Below are 19,346 nucleotides of genomic sequence, written 5' to 3'. Positions count from 1 at the left end.
ATGAAGGAAAACCAGATTTTAACTTGAGTATTCAATTCAATAATTCAAAACATATAATTGTTTTCATTTAACAATACCTACTTTGTTTTTTATTCTATCAGGATCATCGCCATTTCGATTTTAAACTCATCTTTTGGTCAGACATATTTGTTCCCAATTCGACTTTTGCCTTCTAGACAGATGCAAAAATCATCATATTTTACCCGTATTGGGAATAGCGTGACCGAAGTGGTTACAAGGTAGCATTTGCTCCCTTATATTAACTCAAAAACACGGAGAAACACGTGAGAAGCATCGCCCTCTTTACATTGCATTTCTGGATCTAGAGAAAGCGTTTGACCGTGTGCCACACGAACTCATCTGGTATGCTTTACGACAACACTTAGTGCTAGAAGAACTCATGCGCTGGGTTCAATTCTCTACCACAATCCGAAAAGTAAAGTTCGAAGTATGGCGGGTATATCAAAATTGCTTCGTGTCTCTGTTGGTGTTTATGAAGGAAGTGTCCTCTCGGCACTCGTCTTTGTTCTTCTTATGGACACCGCAACATGGGACATCCAACGTCCAGCGCCCTTCATTGCTTTATGCAGATGATATTTTCCTAGCATCTAATAGCAAAAATGATCTCAAGCAACTTGTCTAAAAATTGAATGATCACCTCACGCAACAAGGTCTCAGATTAAATCTAAACAAAACTGAATTTTTTACAACCGATTCCCATGAAACAGGCAGAATCATTGTCAGCGGCAGTGATCTGCTCAGAACTGAGCGATTTAAATACCTCGGGTCAACGCTATCAGCCAATGGAGAACTGCGTTCTGAAATTGCTTCACGCATTAACGCAACCTGGATGAAGTGGCGTTCCACGACTGTTGTTGTTTGTGATAGACATATCAACGAACGTCTCAAATCTAAAATTTACCGCAATTTCGTCCGTCCGGTCACCCTTTATGGTTCTGAGTGCTGACCGACTATAAAAAAAATGAACGACGCGTTGGACTACTGGCGTGAACCGTTTTGATCACATCTAAAATGACGATATCCGCGATCGTTGTGGCGTTACGCCGATCGTAAAAAAATTGGGAGAGAGGCGTGTTCGATGTTATGTCACGCAATTCGTGGTAACGAGAATTCTTTTGCCAAGATTGGTCTGAACATCGAAATCCAAGGGAAACGACCAAAAGGCAGGCCGAAACAACGGTGGCTTAATACGCTGGAATGGGATTTAACAGCCTCGAGATTGGACCCAGATCAGAGATTCGATAGAGCCAAATGACGAAACCGATCACGACGAGCCGACCCCGCTTGTGAACGGCACAAAGGCTGAAAAAAAAGAAGACATATGTAAGAATTTTAATGACGACAAGAATGGTGCTTGCCCAAAAATGAGGGTTCCGTGGACCACATCCGTGGAAGTATGTTGCTTTCCAACCGGTCTGGTCCGCCATAAAGTGAATGGCGGACTTAGGAATCTCTCAGTCGGCTTAGGCCTGAATTTTACGTTTTTGAGTCCCATGTGACAGTATTCAGGACAAGATCAATGGCAAAGTGGCGCTTTAGTTTTTTATGTTAGGATGCCCACCTGTAACAATACTATCGACACTTCTACGACAAACAAGATAAGCTCATCAACTTGCACCAGTTTCACCTATATATTTTTCTACAATTCACATTCTTCCACTTAGATAGCATTCAGTTTTAAATGCAATATTTGCCACATTATTTTCGTTTCAATCACTTCATTTCATACCATCTAGATTTGATACGATGTTTTGTCTAAATTTGGAAATGCAAATACCTCAGTAGTAGCACATGGAATTTAAACGCCCCTGTTATACAAAAACACTAATGCTTCGTTAGCCCCTGTCTCCTCTATGTTATCGGTATACTCTGATCGGACACAATTTCGAATGAAGAACTACATCGGCGTAGGGGCCATGTACCGGGAGACTTGTTGATTAGAAAACGGAAGTGGTAGTGTATAGATTATATTTAAAGAAAGGGCAACAACTCCAAAGCTGCCTATATCATGCGTGGAGTAGTATAGGCTTCTCGGAAAGAGCTGAAGAGAAGCAAAATACATTTCGTAGTAATGGCGCGTAGATATGCTTGACGCGCTATGCCCTATTTAGGATTCCTTCAGGATGAAATGGGTGATCATGCAGGAAATACATTATAATTGAAAAAGAAAATAGGCAACTGCTCCCTTACGCTGATTTAAAGAGTTGCCATATGGATCGAAAGGCTGATGATCTGCTAATTCGAAAATTACACCGTCAATGCCGCATTTACAAATGTTATGGAGTTGAGACAATCAGGTAGTTAAAATTCTTTTCGCCATGATTTCACAGTTCAAATAGTCCTTTCTTTTGGTTAATTGGAGAACCGCTTTCTTGTTTAACATATTTTGCTGCATTCCTCTTGGCAGTGAACCACCTAGATAACAGAATTAAGGGTTTACTACTACGAGAAAAGAATGTTCAAAATGGCAGCATCGAGACGTCACCAAATTCCAGTCATTGTACATACATATGTACATACTAAAGAATTTGCTGAGGAAAACAACTGCTCTGTTGTCATCCATTTTGAACTCCTACGTTAAGCCCTGACACTTTCCCCCACCCAAAGCAGCAGGTTTGCAAGCAGTCATCAAGGCCAATATCGGTTGTTATTTGCCTTGAAATAACTGATGAGGAGCAAGTCCGCTTCTCCCAACGGAAACTACTTTTCCCTCCATAGTAAAAAATAATCAAACAACAGAGAGAGGATCATCATCATCTTAACCATCGGCGCAACAACCGGTATTCGGTCTAGGCCTGCCTTAATAAGGAACTCCAGACATCCCGGTTTTACGCCGAGGTCCACCAATTCGATATCCCGAAAGGCTGTCTCGCGTCTTGACCTACGCCATCGATCCATCTCAGGCAGGGTCTGCCTCGTCTTCGTTTTCTACCATAGATATTGCTCTTATAGGCTTTCCGGGCTGGATCATCCTCATTCATACGGATTAAGTGACCAGCCCACCGTAACCTATTGAGCCGGATGTTATCCACAGCCTGACGGTCGTAGTATCGTTCATAGATTTCATCGTTATGTAGGCTACGGAATCGTCCATCCTCATGTAGGGGGCCAACAATTCTTCGAAGGATTCTTCTCTCGAACGCGGCCAAGAGTTGCAAATTTTTCTTGCTAAGAACCCAGGTGCCCGAGGAATACATAAGGACTGGCAAGATCATAGTCTTGTACAGTAAGAGCTTTGACCGTATGGTGAGACGTTTCGAGCAAAACAGTTTTTGTAAACCAAAATAGGCTCTGTTGACAGCCAATAACCGTGCGCGGATTTCATCGTCATAACTGTTGTCGGTTGTGATTTTTGACCCTAGATAAGAGAAATTCTCAACGGTCTCAAAGTAGTATTCTCCTATCTTTATTGTTTTCGTTTGACCAGTGCGATTCGATGTTGTTCGTTCATTCGGTTTTGGTTTTGGCGCTGACGTTGCCACCATGTACTTCGTCTTGCCTTCATTAATGTGCAGCCCAAGATCTCGCGCCACCTGCTCGATCTGGATGAAGGTAAACTGTACATCTCGGATTGTTCTTCCCATAATGTCAACATCGTCAGCGTAGGCCGGTAGTTGAATGGACTCGAAAAAGGTGCCTCTTGCACTTACGTCTGCATCGCGAATGACTTTCTCCAGGGCCAGGTTGAAGAGGATGCATGATAAGGCATCCGTCTTAGACCGTTATTGTTGTTGAATGGTCTCAAAAGTTATCCTACTGCTTTTGTCTGCCCTTGCATATTGGTCGCGGTCAGCCTAGTCAGTCTTATTAATTTCGTCGGTGTACCGAATTCTCCTCTCGTAAATGTGTGTATCGTTGCACCATCCGCCGATGTAATGCACAAGCAAGGGTGATGGGTGCTAAAGTAAAATCTGGTTGGTATCGCGTTATGGCAGCACTCGTGGCTCGCGAGGGCTCATAACCCAAATGACTTTGAGTTTAGGGAAAGAGGCAGGTGGACTTGGACTGAACATGAATACTAACAAAACTAATATTATGTTTTCCTTGTCATGGCCTTCTTCCTATTTACATTAATTAGCAAAATAGCGAAAGTCAATTCAAGAAAACAACTGAATACAATATTATGTAAATCAAAACCGCGGGAGCGTAGTTTTTCTAGAAGTTCATCTACAACCATTGATCATACAAGTGAAGGTTATTCGCGGTTGACGGGTGTCGATTATACGTTTCTTCATTAACCTTTTCTACATTTGACTTGAAATTATGCCATTCTCTCCAAGAGTGGACTATCGAAGTTTGGCAACCTTTCGCTGATAATACTTTTACTATTTCCTTGTTGTTACTAGTTACAGTGGCCTATTCTAGTACTTTAAAATGTTGTTCGTATTTAATAAAGTATAAAGGCCCGTTATTCCATTGGCAGTCATTCCATAGAATGAGAAGTGGTTGGGTTTTTTGCCGTCTTCTGAGAGATGGTCCGTTGCTTATAAATCATATATCATATACAATATACATACACTTATGATACCCTATCTATCCTGAAAAAAACTTATAGCCTGTATGACTAAGCTTCAACTTTCACTTGAATTCATTTCCCTTTAGCAAGAGCCAGCACGATTCAATTGAAATCTAAGACCAAGATGTCTTTGACAATTTACGGAAGTTATTACTTTAAATCTATTTGTGACAGTACCGACGATAGAGCGGTGCAAACTAGTGATAATATGTACATTATCACCCAGTACTAACGCGGCAACGTTTTCTCTATTATAATTGCCAAACAAGTAGTGCAAGGTTTAACGTATGAAAAGGCACTTAACATTGGATTGTAGTCCGTAGTAGAGTATAGTGTAAAACTGATTTCTGGTAAATTTAACATCTGATTCGCCATAATATTTGAAGCGAATAAGATTGGGAAAGTTGGCTACCGCGTTGTATGAAGTGCTAATCAATTAGGCATATATGCACACATGTCTCAAAACTACATATACAGTCGTGAGGAGTCTACATTTGCGTGTATCATAAATAACGCGGTTGGGAAATATATTTTATATTTAATCAGCAAAAATAGGCAGACATCCTTAACCTGTACAAATGCTGTACAAATTATGTAATTTGCGTGTGTGGGTCAATCTTTGGATCTGAATCACGGCAGCGACATGCCTAATATACTTACATATAAAGAAGAAATTTCTCAAAATTTCAGGCATTCTTCTTCTTTTGATTTTTCCTCTTCTCTAGCGGGGCTGGTTAGTCTAATTTGATTAGCCGATTTTCTCGGTTGGCCTGGGTGGAGTCCAGAAGTTCTCCAATCATCATTTGCCGTATAGAGTCATCGCTGTTTCGAGTATATTTTAGATCGTTTCTCATCGACATATTTGAATAAACTGCAGAATGCGAGCATACTGTTTGTAAATGTGTGCATTTCACTAATAGTTTCTTTGTCAACCCTCTCGATGGGAATTGATGAGAAACATATTCGCTATTATCTTACCTCCCATGCGTTTCGGGGATCCAACCCTAAAGATAGTTTTGTAGAAGAAGAGAACATGTTTTGTATCGTTACGAGCATGTAACGAAACTGTGTCCACATTACCTTCAAGTGGTAATGTACACTTCTATTTAAACCCCACGAAGCAATTATCAAGTGATAATATAATAACCATGCATACATTCCCACAAGAATTTTCCCACAGAACACCGAAACTGTTGAACTTATGAAAATGTGCGAAAACTATATTTCCAAGCAACCATCATGCGTGATTATTTACTATTTATATTTTCTTAATGAATGAGTAATTAGTCGTAAGTTATATATGTATGTAGATACTTCAATATTTCTTTTAGATATTTCTCGAAATTTGTTTTTAAACTAAAGAAGAATCCAATGTTTTCAAACGTGTACCTTTATGTTGCATTTTCAAAAGCAAGCCACATCATAACAGACGAGAAGCCGGAAGCTCGGCCCTCAAGGTATGGAACGTTTTGTAAATTTCTCATGTATGAATATTTGGGTTGATAATAATGGATAACTTTGACTTACTATAACTTTGCAAATAATAGTACGATTTCCACAACACTTTCCAGTATCGTGCCTAAAATAATATATGTAATAATATATATACTGTATAATACTGTAGATTTTATTTGAGCAACTATCGGGAGGCTTAGATGTATGAGGTATTTCTTCAGTTGTCGTACTCAAAGCAGGTGAGCAAGTACCGTCCTTCGTATTTGATGGAGTTGATATTCCCCAGGTCGCTCTCACTTGATGACATGACAAACGCGAGCGACAAAAGAAAAAACAGTAAATTTCTCTGACAAAGTGACCATACTATGTAACAACCAGGGAGTCCACATCAATCGACGTGGCAGAAAGCGTTCTTGACGCATGAGTGGCGTACGTAAGCACATTAGTCCGAACTGCTTTGACGGGTGGGTTGGTCGAGATGCTTGCGTGTCAATCTCTCGTTACCTTAGGTTCAAATCACCGTCGTCTTGAATGTTTCTGTTCGTATTCGTGCTACCCTGCTGCTATAAACTTATCACTTTCACAGCATTGTTAACATTTCCATTAAGGAAGTCGATTCGATGACAGGTTGGTAAAGCTCACTATCATCTCAGTTGACCGCGTGGTTCATTTCTTCTGCGCCTACGCACGACGGCCAGGTTAACATGACGGCTGGGCAAACTCTATTACGATCATCAAACAATTCGGGAAACCGGAAGTTAGACACTTCAGGTATAAAAGGTTTTGTGTTTACCTATGTGAAAAACCATGAGTACATGGCAAGTCTGTGTGTATATAGTCGAAAATTTCTTTCTAGCCATTCATACATAGTTAAGAATGAAAATATTCTGTCATATTTTGCCAAATTCCAAGATACACAACAATATACTATGGCACAAATGCTACGTTCATACTAAATAAACAAACATTGTCTATTACCGCATTACGATGCATAGATTTATATGGGCACCTAAATTGGTCTAAGACATTTTCACCTATTTCCACTTTATTCCGTGCACAAAAGCATATATATATTATATCTACGTAAATTAAAAACTGCTGGGAACCAGACACACACATGTCTATTATATTGGATACTATCCGCAAGTTCTATTAGCATATACATATATATATCCAAATATCTACCTCGAGTAATTGACACTGATATGCAAATAATTAAACAAGTCGGAATACCGGAAGCTCGCGCTTCGGGTATAAAGGTTTTGTGTTCATCTTATGTGAGAAACTTCAACGCACATTTTTCCGTCCGTATATAGCTACAAATTCAACATAATCCTTCATATTTTTCCAAACTACGAGACATACGTACATATTACAGCCATAGATATCACACTCACCCTAAACAAACAAACTGCCTATTACCGAATACTGTACACATATATGCGCGTATATAAATTGATCGTACCCATATTTCCGATTAACTTCTTATATCTATCTGAATTAGGCACTACCCGCAAAGTTCATTAGCACGCATATATTATATACCTACATACACACATGTCTGGCTGACAAATAACTAAAAAACTAAAACAAAATAATTCTCTGGGACCCAATTCATAAGAACTCATTTCGTTGTGGTACTGACGAATTGATACGTGATGATGACGTCATGCAGGTTGTAGAGTGCACGAAATTCACAAAAAATTGTAAAGTTTCACCCCCTATAACTTTGTTAGGAATGGTTGGATTTTCTTCAAACTTGACCAAACTGTGCATTATGTTCTTCATTACACGCATGCCAAATTTTGTACTTCTAGGATGAACATAAGGGGGGTTGTCGGGTAAATTTCTAAAATGTGGAAATATACTACTATTAACTTTATTTGTGCAGATATCGGAACCGCATATATTTTGAGGCCTAGATTTCGTAGAGATGCACCTCTGTGATTTTTTTCAGATTTTTCGGTTGGATAGGTTCCGAGAACGAGACCTGTTACACTTTTTGGGGGTCATATTTTGAGCGCTCACTCCTCCATGTTTCACCCAATATCAAATATTGCACCAGTTTCGAAAAGTACTAATTGAGACCTTTCATTTGATACCCCACATGGCTACATTCTGTGAAAAAAAAATTTGCACCCTCCGTTCACATGTATGGGGAGCCCCCCTTAAACTTAACACAAGATGGCGCCACTTACTGCATGTAAAGGGATCACCAGATTACATACTCTCACCAACTTTCGTGACAATCGGTTTAGTCGTTTCCGAATAAATCGGGTGTGACAGACAGACAGACAGACAGACAGACAGACAGACAGACGGACAGACGGACAGACAGACACCGTCTCGATTCTAATAAGGTTTTGTTTCACACAAAACCTTAAAAAGGCAAAAAATTAAAACTAAAACGTCCCCACGGGCCCGCCGTTTATATACAGCAGGAACTCGTGCGCTAAGTGAAATTGCTTTACCACGAGAGTAAAGTTCACCGTGTGGAAGGTGCATCGAGTCCGCTTCACGTCTCTTCCAATCTTCATCAGGAAAGCGCCTTCTCACCACTCTTTTTGTTTTTGTCATGGACATCATTACATGGGGCACTCTACTTCCAGTACCCTACACACTGCTCTATACAGATGATGTTTTCTCAGGGACTCACAATAATGCTGATCTCGACCAACAGCTCTAAGACTGAATCTAAATACAAGAGGGTTTTTGGCAACCGATCCTAATGAAATAGACACTATCACTATCCGTGGCAACAACATGATGAAAACTGATAGATTTAAAGATTTTGCATCAATGCCCCCAACCAACTTGGAGGCAACTTGGATTAAGTGGCGTTCTACAACTGTCGTTCTTTGTGATCGAAGCAGCAACGATCGTCTCATATCCAAAGTCAATGTCATAGCACACTATGATTAGATCTCAAATGCACCGATTGTGGAAAAATTGCGAGAGAGGGGTTTTTACTTGGCGTGAACATCGAAGTCAATGGAAACAGAAATAACAATGGCTTGATGGGTCAAATTGTGATTTGAGAGTCTCTCGACTCCACCTGGAACAAACCTATTACCAAGTAAAATGGGGAATTCGATCTACACAAACTGATCCCACTACTGAACCGAACAAAAGTTAAACAAGTCGGGAAACCGGAAGCTGGACGCTTCAGGTACGAAAGGTTTTGTGTACTTCTTAGTACGTAGCACGTAATATATCCATATATTATGTAACAGTATCTACTGTCGGGTGATATTGACATTCATAGTCTTCAATTTTCAAAAAAACAGCAAATCTGAGGTATTATAACTTTGTTAGTAATAGTGCGATTTTCACCAAACTTGGTAGGATCATGCTCTATATTATAGCCTATATCACTGCATTTCATGGTACTAGGATGAACTTAAGGGGGGTTTCTAACCAATTACAAAAAATTGTAGTAATATACTATTATTAACTTTATTTAAACAGTTATCGGCATGGAAGGTACTTCGGAGCCCAGGCACCATATAGTGGCAGCCTCCTGATTTTTTTCAGATTTTTCGGTTTGGTAGTTTCTGAGAATGGCCCCACTCCCCACTCTTCCAACGAATGTCAAAACTAAGATCGGCTTTGAAAAGTACTAATCGAGACCTTTAATTTGATACCCCACATGGCTATATTTGATGAAAAAAAAATTTACACTTCCCTTTTGCATGTATGGGGACCATCCCTTAAATTCGACGTAAAAGGATGTAATTCACTGTATGCGTGAGCGTTCACAGTTCCCACGTTTCTACCAAATTTGGTGTCAATCGCTATAACCGTCTCCGAGAAAAATCCGTGTGACGGACAGACAGACAGACAGACAATAAACCGATTTTAATAAGGTTTTGTGTTTACACAAAACCTTAAACAAGTCGGAATACCGGAAGCTCGCGCTTCGGGTATAAAGGTTTTGTGTTATGTAAGAGACGCACATTTCTCTGTCCGTATATAGTTACAAATCCAACATAATCCTTCATATTTTTCCAAACTACGAGACATACGTACATATTAGAGCCATAGATATCATGCTCACCCTAAACAAACAAACTGCCTATTACCTGCTGTACACATATATGCACATATCTAAATTTATCGTACCCATATTTCCGATTTACGTCTTATATCTATCTGAATTAGGCACTAGCCGCAAAGTTCATTAGCACGCATATATTATATACCTACATATACACATGTCTGGTTGACAAATAACTAAAAAACTAAAACAAAATAATTGTCTGGGACCCAATTCATAAAAATTCATTTCGTTGTGGTATTGACGAATTGATATGTGATGATGACGTCATGCGGGTTGTAGAGTGCACGAAATTCACAAAAAATTGTAAAGTTTCACCCCCAATAACTTTGTTAACAATAGTTGGATTTTCTTCAAACTTGACCAAACTATGCATTATATTCTTCGTTACACTCATGCCAAATTTTGTATTTCTGAGATGAACATAAGGGGGGGTGCCGGGTAAATTTCTAAAATGTGGAAATATACTATTATTAACTTTATTTGTGCAGATATCGGAACCGGATATATTTTGAGGCCTAGATTTCGTAGAGATGCACCACTGTGATTTTTTCCAGATTTTTCGGTTGGATAGGTTCTGAGAACGAGACCTGTTACACTTTTTGTGGGTCATATTTTCAACCCTGACTCCCCTATGTTTCATCTAATATCAAATATTGAACCAGAGAGACCTTTCATTTGATACCCTACTTGGCTACATTCTGTGAAAAAAAAATTTGCACCCTCCATTCACATGTACGGAGACCCCCCCTTAAACTTAACGCTAGATGGCGCCACTTACTGCATGTAAAGGGATCACCAGATTACATACTCTCACCAATTTTCGTGACAATCGGTCTAGCCGTTTCCGAATAAATCGGGTGTGACAGACAGACAGACAGACAGACAGACAGACAGACAGACAGACAGACAGACGGACAGACGGACAGACAGACACCGTCACCATTCTAATAAGGTTTTGTTTCACACAAAACCTTAAAAACAAGAGAAAGATGTTAAATTCTTCCGGATGTACCATGATTAACGACTGACATGGAAGAAGTACATTTAAGGAATGAAATTGCTACTCAATATCAAATTTGGAAATGTGCATGCCCGCTAATTTGCAGACGGTTTAATAGATGCAGTTTGAACGCAATGTTTTACTCAAAAAAGTAAGTAAGAGGGGATGTGTGTCATCGAGCTTCGTTTCGCATGTGTGCGTAGACGCAACATACATATTCACTCAACGCTATCCATTTTTTAAACCGTCGCGCCAGGTTCCGTTCAGCTATATATGATATCGGCTCTTGGTATCTACGGTGGTATGGCCCAGATTTCACACTTCAACGACCGAATCATCCAGTTGGGTAGGCTCAAAAGCACTGCATGCGCCAATTCGCTTCTTTTACGTTGTGCTCCCTTAGACTGTTTTCCTTGGACTACATCACCTAACGCACGGTATTGTCTGCTGCAGACGCAGATAGTTATCTAACCCAGTCACAGACAGACAGACAGACATTTGTTTGAGGCAGACATTTATTTGAAACAGACGTAAATACTTTTCTGTCTGTTGTGTAAGGGAGACACAGATATTTATTTGCCTGCTGGATGAAGCAAACGCAGCAATTTGTCTAAACCAGACAAAACTTAATATTATTATATTTTGTCGCTGTGGGTCGGTATACAGTACAACATCGTACAATTGAGGGTTGCACCGTAGATGCCATTCTGAGTCCGGCTTTAATGGTGCTCGGTTTCGTTGCAAAATATGTGGTTTAAAAACTTTTATTGCTTTCTGTAATTTATTTAAGAATGCAGAAGCCTCGCCCTCATAAAATAACATCATCAACATCAACGGCGCAATAACCAATATCCGGTCCAGGCCTATCTTAGTATGGATGCCTTAGTGGCATCGCTCCATCTGAAACAAAGTCAGCTATGTCTTCTTTTTCTCCATAGATATTGCTCTGATAGAACTTCCGGGCGGGATCATCCTCACCCATACAAATTAAATGGCCCGCTCCTCGAATCATCTTAAGACCACATTAGAAGTTTTCTTTTACGGATTTTTTTAGATTTTTTTGTGGGATGAATTAATTGGGACTTAATTAGATTTGGACATTATGGTAGTCATATTTTAGACAACTTTCGATAATTTTTTGAATAATTTAAGCGGAAAATACCAGTCATGCGGTGTTAGTCATAACTAGAGTTCTCCAATTGTGAGATGTCAAGCGAATTTTTTTCTGAAACCAAAGAAGTTTTAATTTTACATTCCTAACTTATTTTCTAAGAGTAGCGCAGGTAGATATAGTCAAAATTAAAAATTTACTAGATGTTACAAAAATTTTTCAATTTTCACCATTTGTTTTTTTCATTCATTAAGCAAAAAAGCCTCCGCTAAAAATATTTTATAATCCCAGATTTTGGTTTATATTCGCGATATTTTTGTAAAGAATCATACCTCCAAATTTCATAATGATGGGTTAATTATTTTTTGAGTTAGAATTGCCGCAAACGTTAAACAAATCATTTCGAGAAAAATGGGTTTGGAAAGTTACAAATAAAATACAGTTACAATACAGGCAAATGTACTCCTACAAGATCTGACCCAAATACAGCACAGTTCGCTATTTACCGACTACAATATTATGTAAGGACATAAAGCGACTACTTCCTGGTCGCTCGAGTCTGTACCTGTTCCCAATAATTGCTCGGTTCTATGCTTATAAAATCTAAAGAAATACAAATTTCGCTTTGAAATTGTTTGCAACGTTTTCAGAGATGTTCAATTTAAAGGGGTCATCCCGTGTGAAGGCCGTTTTTTTTGGCCTTCTTTAAAAGGGCGCTGCGATCATCTTAGAGAAAAAAATAAACGGCATTTTAACGTACAGACTTAACTACAGTCCGCGAACTAGAATTATTAAAAAATATTATAAACTAAATTTTTGGTGCCGTGTTAAACTTTTTTTTGAATTTTGGCGTTTTTTTACGGCTTCTTCAATGAATAAAAAAAAATGAATCGCAATTATCCTAGCTTGCAGGACCGTAGAAATATGTAAGCCGTGAAAATTTCAAAGAAATTGGTTGGATAGATTTTGGGCTATGGTGGCAGCCGATTTTCAACATGCGGTTTCGAGAAAAACGCATTTAAAAAGTAGAATGCGATTTTTAGCCATAAAGTCGTAACTGACCATTAAGCTGCTATACCTAGTCCATAGGTCTTAGGTTTCTTGAAGAAACACATATACGGCCTTGGCTTCAATTCTTGTCCTTTTAGCGAAGTCATTCGAACGTCATTTGGACTGATAAATACGAGCTTTACTACGACGATCGACATAAATCTAGCATGTGACTTATCACGTGTTTAACACTATAATTTCCGAATGACTCCGAATATCAAAAAATCACTTTGTCCATATATTCTACACTATATCTAGATATAATTGATGCCAAAAAAATAATTCGAAAGTCGCACCGCGTCCTTCAAGAACTATTGTGCCATTTTACTGGGTATAGTGTACCTATTGATCATAGTATCTCAAGCAGGCCTATAACCGTTAGGAACTTGCCTTCCAACCCAGCATAACCTGGAACCCAAAGTATCCAGACCTTGTTGGACGAGCCGAATGTATTCAGTCTCTCAAGGCATTCATTCCCATACCAGTTTGGAGTTCACCTGGTTGGACCAAAGTGCCTTGATCGCTGCTTGGCTATCGGTGTGAATAGCTATGTTCTGCCCCCTATAGTTCCTTTGCAGATTAAAGGAGGCACATTTGTCTATGGCGTATATTTCCGCCTGGTCCGCCCATTGGCTTAAAGTACATTTACCTTGGACCAATGACACCGGCACCCACTCCCTCTGCTGTGAGGGATCCGTCAGTGTACCAAGTAATCAGTTGCTGGTTTAAGCCGTATGTCGCAGCCACGCTCTCCCAGTTTGCCTTGTTACTCCAACGTGTTTCAAACTTCTTATCGAAGGGAAACCTCGTTGTCATGTTATCCCTTGGTATCAGTATTTCGGGATACCTTCTTCCTTCGATTTAGGCAGCTCCCCGTCTCACTCATACTACCGGCCATCCTGAATATTGCCTTCCTTGCCAGCATCTGTATGTGCAGTTGGAGAGGGGTTAATCCCAGAAGGATCTCCAGGGATGCCGTTGGGCATGTCCTCATTGTCCCACTGATACACACGCAAGCCAGCCTTTGGAGCTTATGTAATTGCCTGGCTTGTGTTGGCTGAGTTGGGTTCTTTCTGCCCAGATTACCGCTCCATAGGTTATCATTGGCCTTACTATTGCAGTATATATCCAAAGTAGTATTTTCGGTCTGGAACCCCTTTTTTTTCTTGCTATGGATCTGCAAGTCATCGGAGCCCTCGTGACTTTCCGACAAGTGTTTCCGACATGTGTCTTCAAGAGTAATTTTTGGTCTAGCGTAATTCCCAAATATTTGACCTCTGTTTCTCGTACTATGGTGGTTTTGGCTGGGTTGATCCGCAGTCCCACCTTCCTGCACAAAGCACTAGTAATCCTTAGTCCAGTTTGGATTCTATCACATAGGGTATCTCCATATTTGCCCCTACAGATTAAAACAATGTCGTCCGCGTAACCCTGGACTTGTATTCAAGTATTTGTTAACACGTTCAGAAGTTCATCCACTACCATACTCCACATCAGCGGCGATAATAACCCACCCTGTGGACAGCCTTGAGTGGTGTTCATGATAATAGAATTTGTACCTGTCGGTACTTCTATTTGTCTGCTTTATAGCATTTTGCCCATCCAGCATGCCAGGGTGTTTCCTACTCATTTGCGGATCAGGGCATCCTGTATCTCTGTGTGCGATGTGTTGTCGAATGCTCTTTCGATATCCAAAAACGCGCACAGTGCAATTTCTTTTGTTTCTATGGCATTCCGTAGTACCTCTGTCAGCTGATACAGAGCAGTTTCAGCTGACCTCCTGACCCCTTTAAAGATCTATGTAATGAAAATAATTCGATTCTGAAAACCTTCCAACGTGGTTTCCCCCCTCCATCCACAACCGGACGATCGTGGTATCCCTCAAAAATTTCCTCAATATATAGGCTACGGAATCGAATCGAAAATAACGTTAAGTCTTATAATTACGGTATATATATATACCAATCCCTTCTCTACTTGTGTTTTAATTTCGAAGGCTTTGGCTTCTGTTCGTCTACCGTCTTGAACAAACTTGGCTCATTCATTGGCATACAGTACAGAAGGACACAAAAACCCGACAACTACCTAATTAGGTTATAATAATCATAATAGACACATAATCCCTGTCGGCATGTAGCGACGATTATCGCCAAACCGAATTGTTTATTTAACTACAGCGTGACACCTTTCAAGCACATTCCTGTACATGCAATTATATCTGTGAAATATTGCATTCAATCTAATTATGTCACCATTCTACAAGCAGATATCAGATCAGTCAAGTACATAATATGAGATAATATCAAGCCAACAGTTAATTGAAAATCATTGCAAATCAATTAAACCCTGGGTCTTATTGACCGCAACATTCGGAAATATGTGTATGCTTGTGTGCCAGCCATGGAATAATTGCAATTGTAGTGATACAAGATGACAAAGTCAAATACCCATTACAATAGCCTAATCTCACAGGTGCTATCTAATTAATCGGCTTGTAACGATCACCAGCGAATGGAAATTAGTTGGTATCAGTAGAAATGGTTCTGATGCGGATATGGTGGCGACGATGCTTTAAAGAACACTATTCTAGCTGTTAGCCACAATAATTTAGTAGTTGATTGTGTTTACACTTGGATGAAGTTCATTACTAATCATGCAGTCAATGCAAGATAACCTTAGCTCTATTATATGCGTACATATATAGGTACGTATATTTGTAGGTACATAGCGAAGCACTGGGAGTACGCAATCTAAGCCGAATACCGAATAATGGATTCATTTAGCATCTGTACAGTTCACCATAGCTCTACAAGGTTTTCATGCTTATTGAACAAAATGTAAACTAGTTCTAGCTAAGATTGTTTCAATCGTTTGCTTTTCAATTACTCAACTACACGTCTGTCGTTGGCTCTATTGGGTATATAATACCTTTTTAAAAAATGCACGCGTACTTAGTTACGCAGCACGGCTGCTTTCTAATCTACCTTGAAGAAAAATATTTTCTTGTCAACATTATCCAATATTGAAGAAAACATTTTAAAACTCGTAGCAAACGTTTACACATTGCATCTCCTTCACAAAAATTCCTTTCATCTTAAAAATAAGGAACCAATATTATAAAATTTGTTAGTAATGTAACAGCGACTTGCTTCCACGATAAGACGCTATAGTTGAGTATTAGCCACCCGAATGTTATGGAAGTTGTGTTTGCTGTTGTGTTGGTTTCCCTATTCCAGGTTTATTTCTTGCATAATATTGGGACAGATGATAATGAGGCTGGTAAAAGACAATAACAAACCGGGAAACCGGAAGCCGCTGCTTTCAGGTATAAAAGGTTGTGTTCCATATGTGAGTAACTTTGAGTGCATGACAGTTGCACTTGCATAATTATTTAAAATTCAACTGCATCAGCAGTTATTTACACAAATAATTTCCTCCGCAAGGTACTCTGGAAAGAACTTTCACTCGAATGTCAATTATCCTCGTTGATTATAACTCAGCATCTTACTGGCATGTGTCCTGATAGCTGAGTGGTTAGAGCACAAGGCTGCCAAAGGTCGCGGTTCAAATCTCACTGGTGGCAGTGGAATATGTATCATGATTTGAATGAGTACCTGGGTCTGTCCTTCGCATGTATGGCAAGCCCTCTTTAAACTCCACGTAAATTCATGTCACTCACGGTATGCGTGAGATTTCATAGTTCCCATATGTCCACCAAATTTCGTTCTTATCGGTTCAGCCGTTTTATAGAAAAGTGCGTGTGATAAACAGTTAATGAATCGTTGTTGGATTGTTTTACACAAAACCTTAAAAAGGAAGAGATTGTGTGGATACTTTTATAGGAGGAATGAGTGGGACACATATATTTTTTTAACCATTTTTTATCAACTTACCTCTTCTCTACAAATTTCATTCTAAAAAAATCCTTTAAATAGCAGCATTCTTTTTATTTATTTGTTGAAATTTAATGTATTTATTAAACAAAACAAGAATGAACTATATAATTAACAAGACTTCAAATGTTAGCCGTACAATAAAAATCCACCTAAAGGTTTCGTTCAATTTTTGTTCGTTTAAATAACCTGTTATTGAGGAACCTTAAACAATACTTGATGGTAAGCTGACAGAGAAATTAGCCTTGAGTAGTTGCACAATTCAACCTCAATCGATCATAGACAGGTAGCCCTTCCAAAAAATACGAAAACATTAATTGCGTCCAAAAGATGTGATGAAGTTATGGACCTCGAATTTGAACTACTACTGAAGATTGAGCGGTGTGCTGGAATTGTATGACAAGGCGGACAAAGTGGTACAATTCTGTAAACCTTTGGGCGCTACTGCTACGGCTACCATCCTTATGATTTCCCCATGATATATTCCAGCAAAGTATGAATGCCAATGTGCCGCCACATCACCCCGCCGCAGCTGAAAACGCGTGGGTTCAGCGAAACAAACCGACCACGTGATCCCGCCAATGAGGCTTATTGGACGAATCTGACACTCCACGGGCGCCTTTTTGAAGCGGCCGCCGGGTCGTTTTAGGCCTTCAGCCTCGATCCACTTGGGACGTCAAGCTTGAAAAGTACTCCCAGCAGCAGAAGCCCTCTTATGGTGGCTACAGCGGCCTTCGAGGAGCGTCCACCCTAATGAAGACCTGCGTAAACGTATCAAGGGGTGTTGACCTCCGCTGTTGGGATGGTGGAATCGGCCGCATCTTTGAAACTGCGCCCCTGAGCAGACACAGTATTCCTGATTCGACTAATTCCGCTCTGATGTCCATCACAGGTTCGGCCGGGAGGCGTGAATTCTCCCCCTATACCATATCTGCGGGGCTGGCCATGAAATTCTTTCGGTGAGCTGTACGGAGGCCGAGGAGGACGAAAGGCAAGAACCATGACCACAACCGATCGTCACGAGCCATTAAAGCGGCCTTCAACATCCAGCGCCAATATTTCAGCATGAACTATGGATGGTATGCAGTAGTCCTATGCCATTTGAAACCAAGGAGCTTGCCTAACTCCGCGACAAGGGTAGACTCGGATTGCATTGCCTGCTCCGTGATGATTACGGCTGGAACACCAAAGCGCGGAATCTACTCTCGATAAGTTGTGCCGGAATGTCAGTGAGAGGTATTGCTTCAGGCCGCCGTTGATGATTATGAGGCAATACTTGGATTGGTGTCAGGATAGCTGAGTGGTTAGAGCACAAGGCTGTCGTACGGAAGGTCGCGGTTCAAATCTCGATGGTGGCAGTGGGATTTGTATCGTGATTTGACTTCAGATACCAGTCGACTTAGCTGTGAATGAGTACCTGAGTCAAATCAGGGTAATAATTTCGGGCGAGCGCAATGCTGACCACATTGTATCCTTCAATATACTGTAGTGTACCGTTACGGTCTTGAAATGAATTGCTCTAACACACTTCAAGGCCTGGATCCAATATGAATTGTTGCCCCAACGATTATTATTTGAATCCGTGTGAGTCTCGTAAAGGACCGATGATGTCGAGATGGATGGTGTGGGAGCACTTGACCTAGGGAATACACCTACTGCCATTCGAGGATGCTAGTTGACCTTGCACTTCTGGAATGCGATGCACTGTCTGGCCCAAGTGTTTACATCTTAATTCATGGACGGAAAGAAGTATCCATCAGTGACTAACCAGTTCGTCATCCCGATACTTGCGTGCGCAAAGTCGTATATTGCGTGGAATACTTCCCTGCGAAAATCGGCCAAAATGAATGGCTTGGGTCGCTTATCTCAGGTCTCGGAGAATAAATAAGCGTTTGAGCCGAAAAAAGCAAATTCCTTGAACACTCTCTTGAAGCTCTGAGTCGTCATTTTCTCCCTCGACCATTGCCATATAATCGATCTTGGCGGGGACTGTGCTCTCCGAAATTTGAGGCAAAGCATCTGCAACAACACTGTCTTTTCCAAACACGTGATGGGTATCAGGAGCGAACTAGCTGATAAAATGCTGCTGCCGAAGTTCGCGAGGGGACGCTTTGTAGGCCTTTGCCTCGTAGAAGGTATCCCTGTAGGGGCGTGAACGTTTATGAGGATCATATTTCTAAACTTGCATGGCAAATGCAGAGTGCCATTGCCTTTCGCTATTTTCAAAGTCAATAACAGCA

General features: G+C 40.3%; 1 protein-coding gene across 2 annotated transcripts in view; it reads left to right on the top strand.

The window, feature by feature from the left end:
• Nucleotides 1-19,346, top strand: part of LOC119656155 (open rectifier potassium channel protein 1) — a 76,959-nt gene that overhangs the window by 39,780 nt on the left and 17,833 nt on the right. The gene's annotated exons all lie outside the window — the stretch shown is intronic.

The sequence above is a fragment of the Hermetia illucens genome, chromosome 4, assembly GCF_905115235.1.
Source record: "Hermetia illucens chromosome 4, iHerIll2.2.curated.20191125, whole genome shotgun sequence".
Lineage (NCBI taxonomy): Eukaryota > Metazoa > Arthropoda > Insecta > Diptera > Stratiomyidae > Hermetia > Hermetia illucens.
Note: the sequence above shows the minus strand (reverse complement) of the source record. Positions and strands in the feature narration are given on the sequence as shown.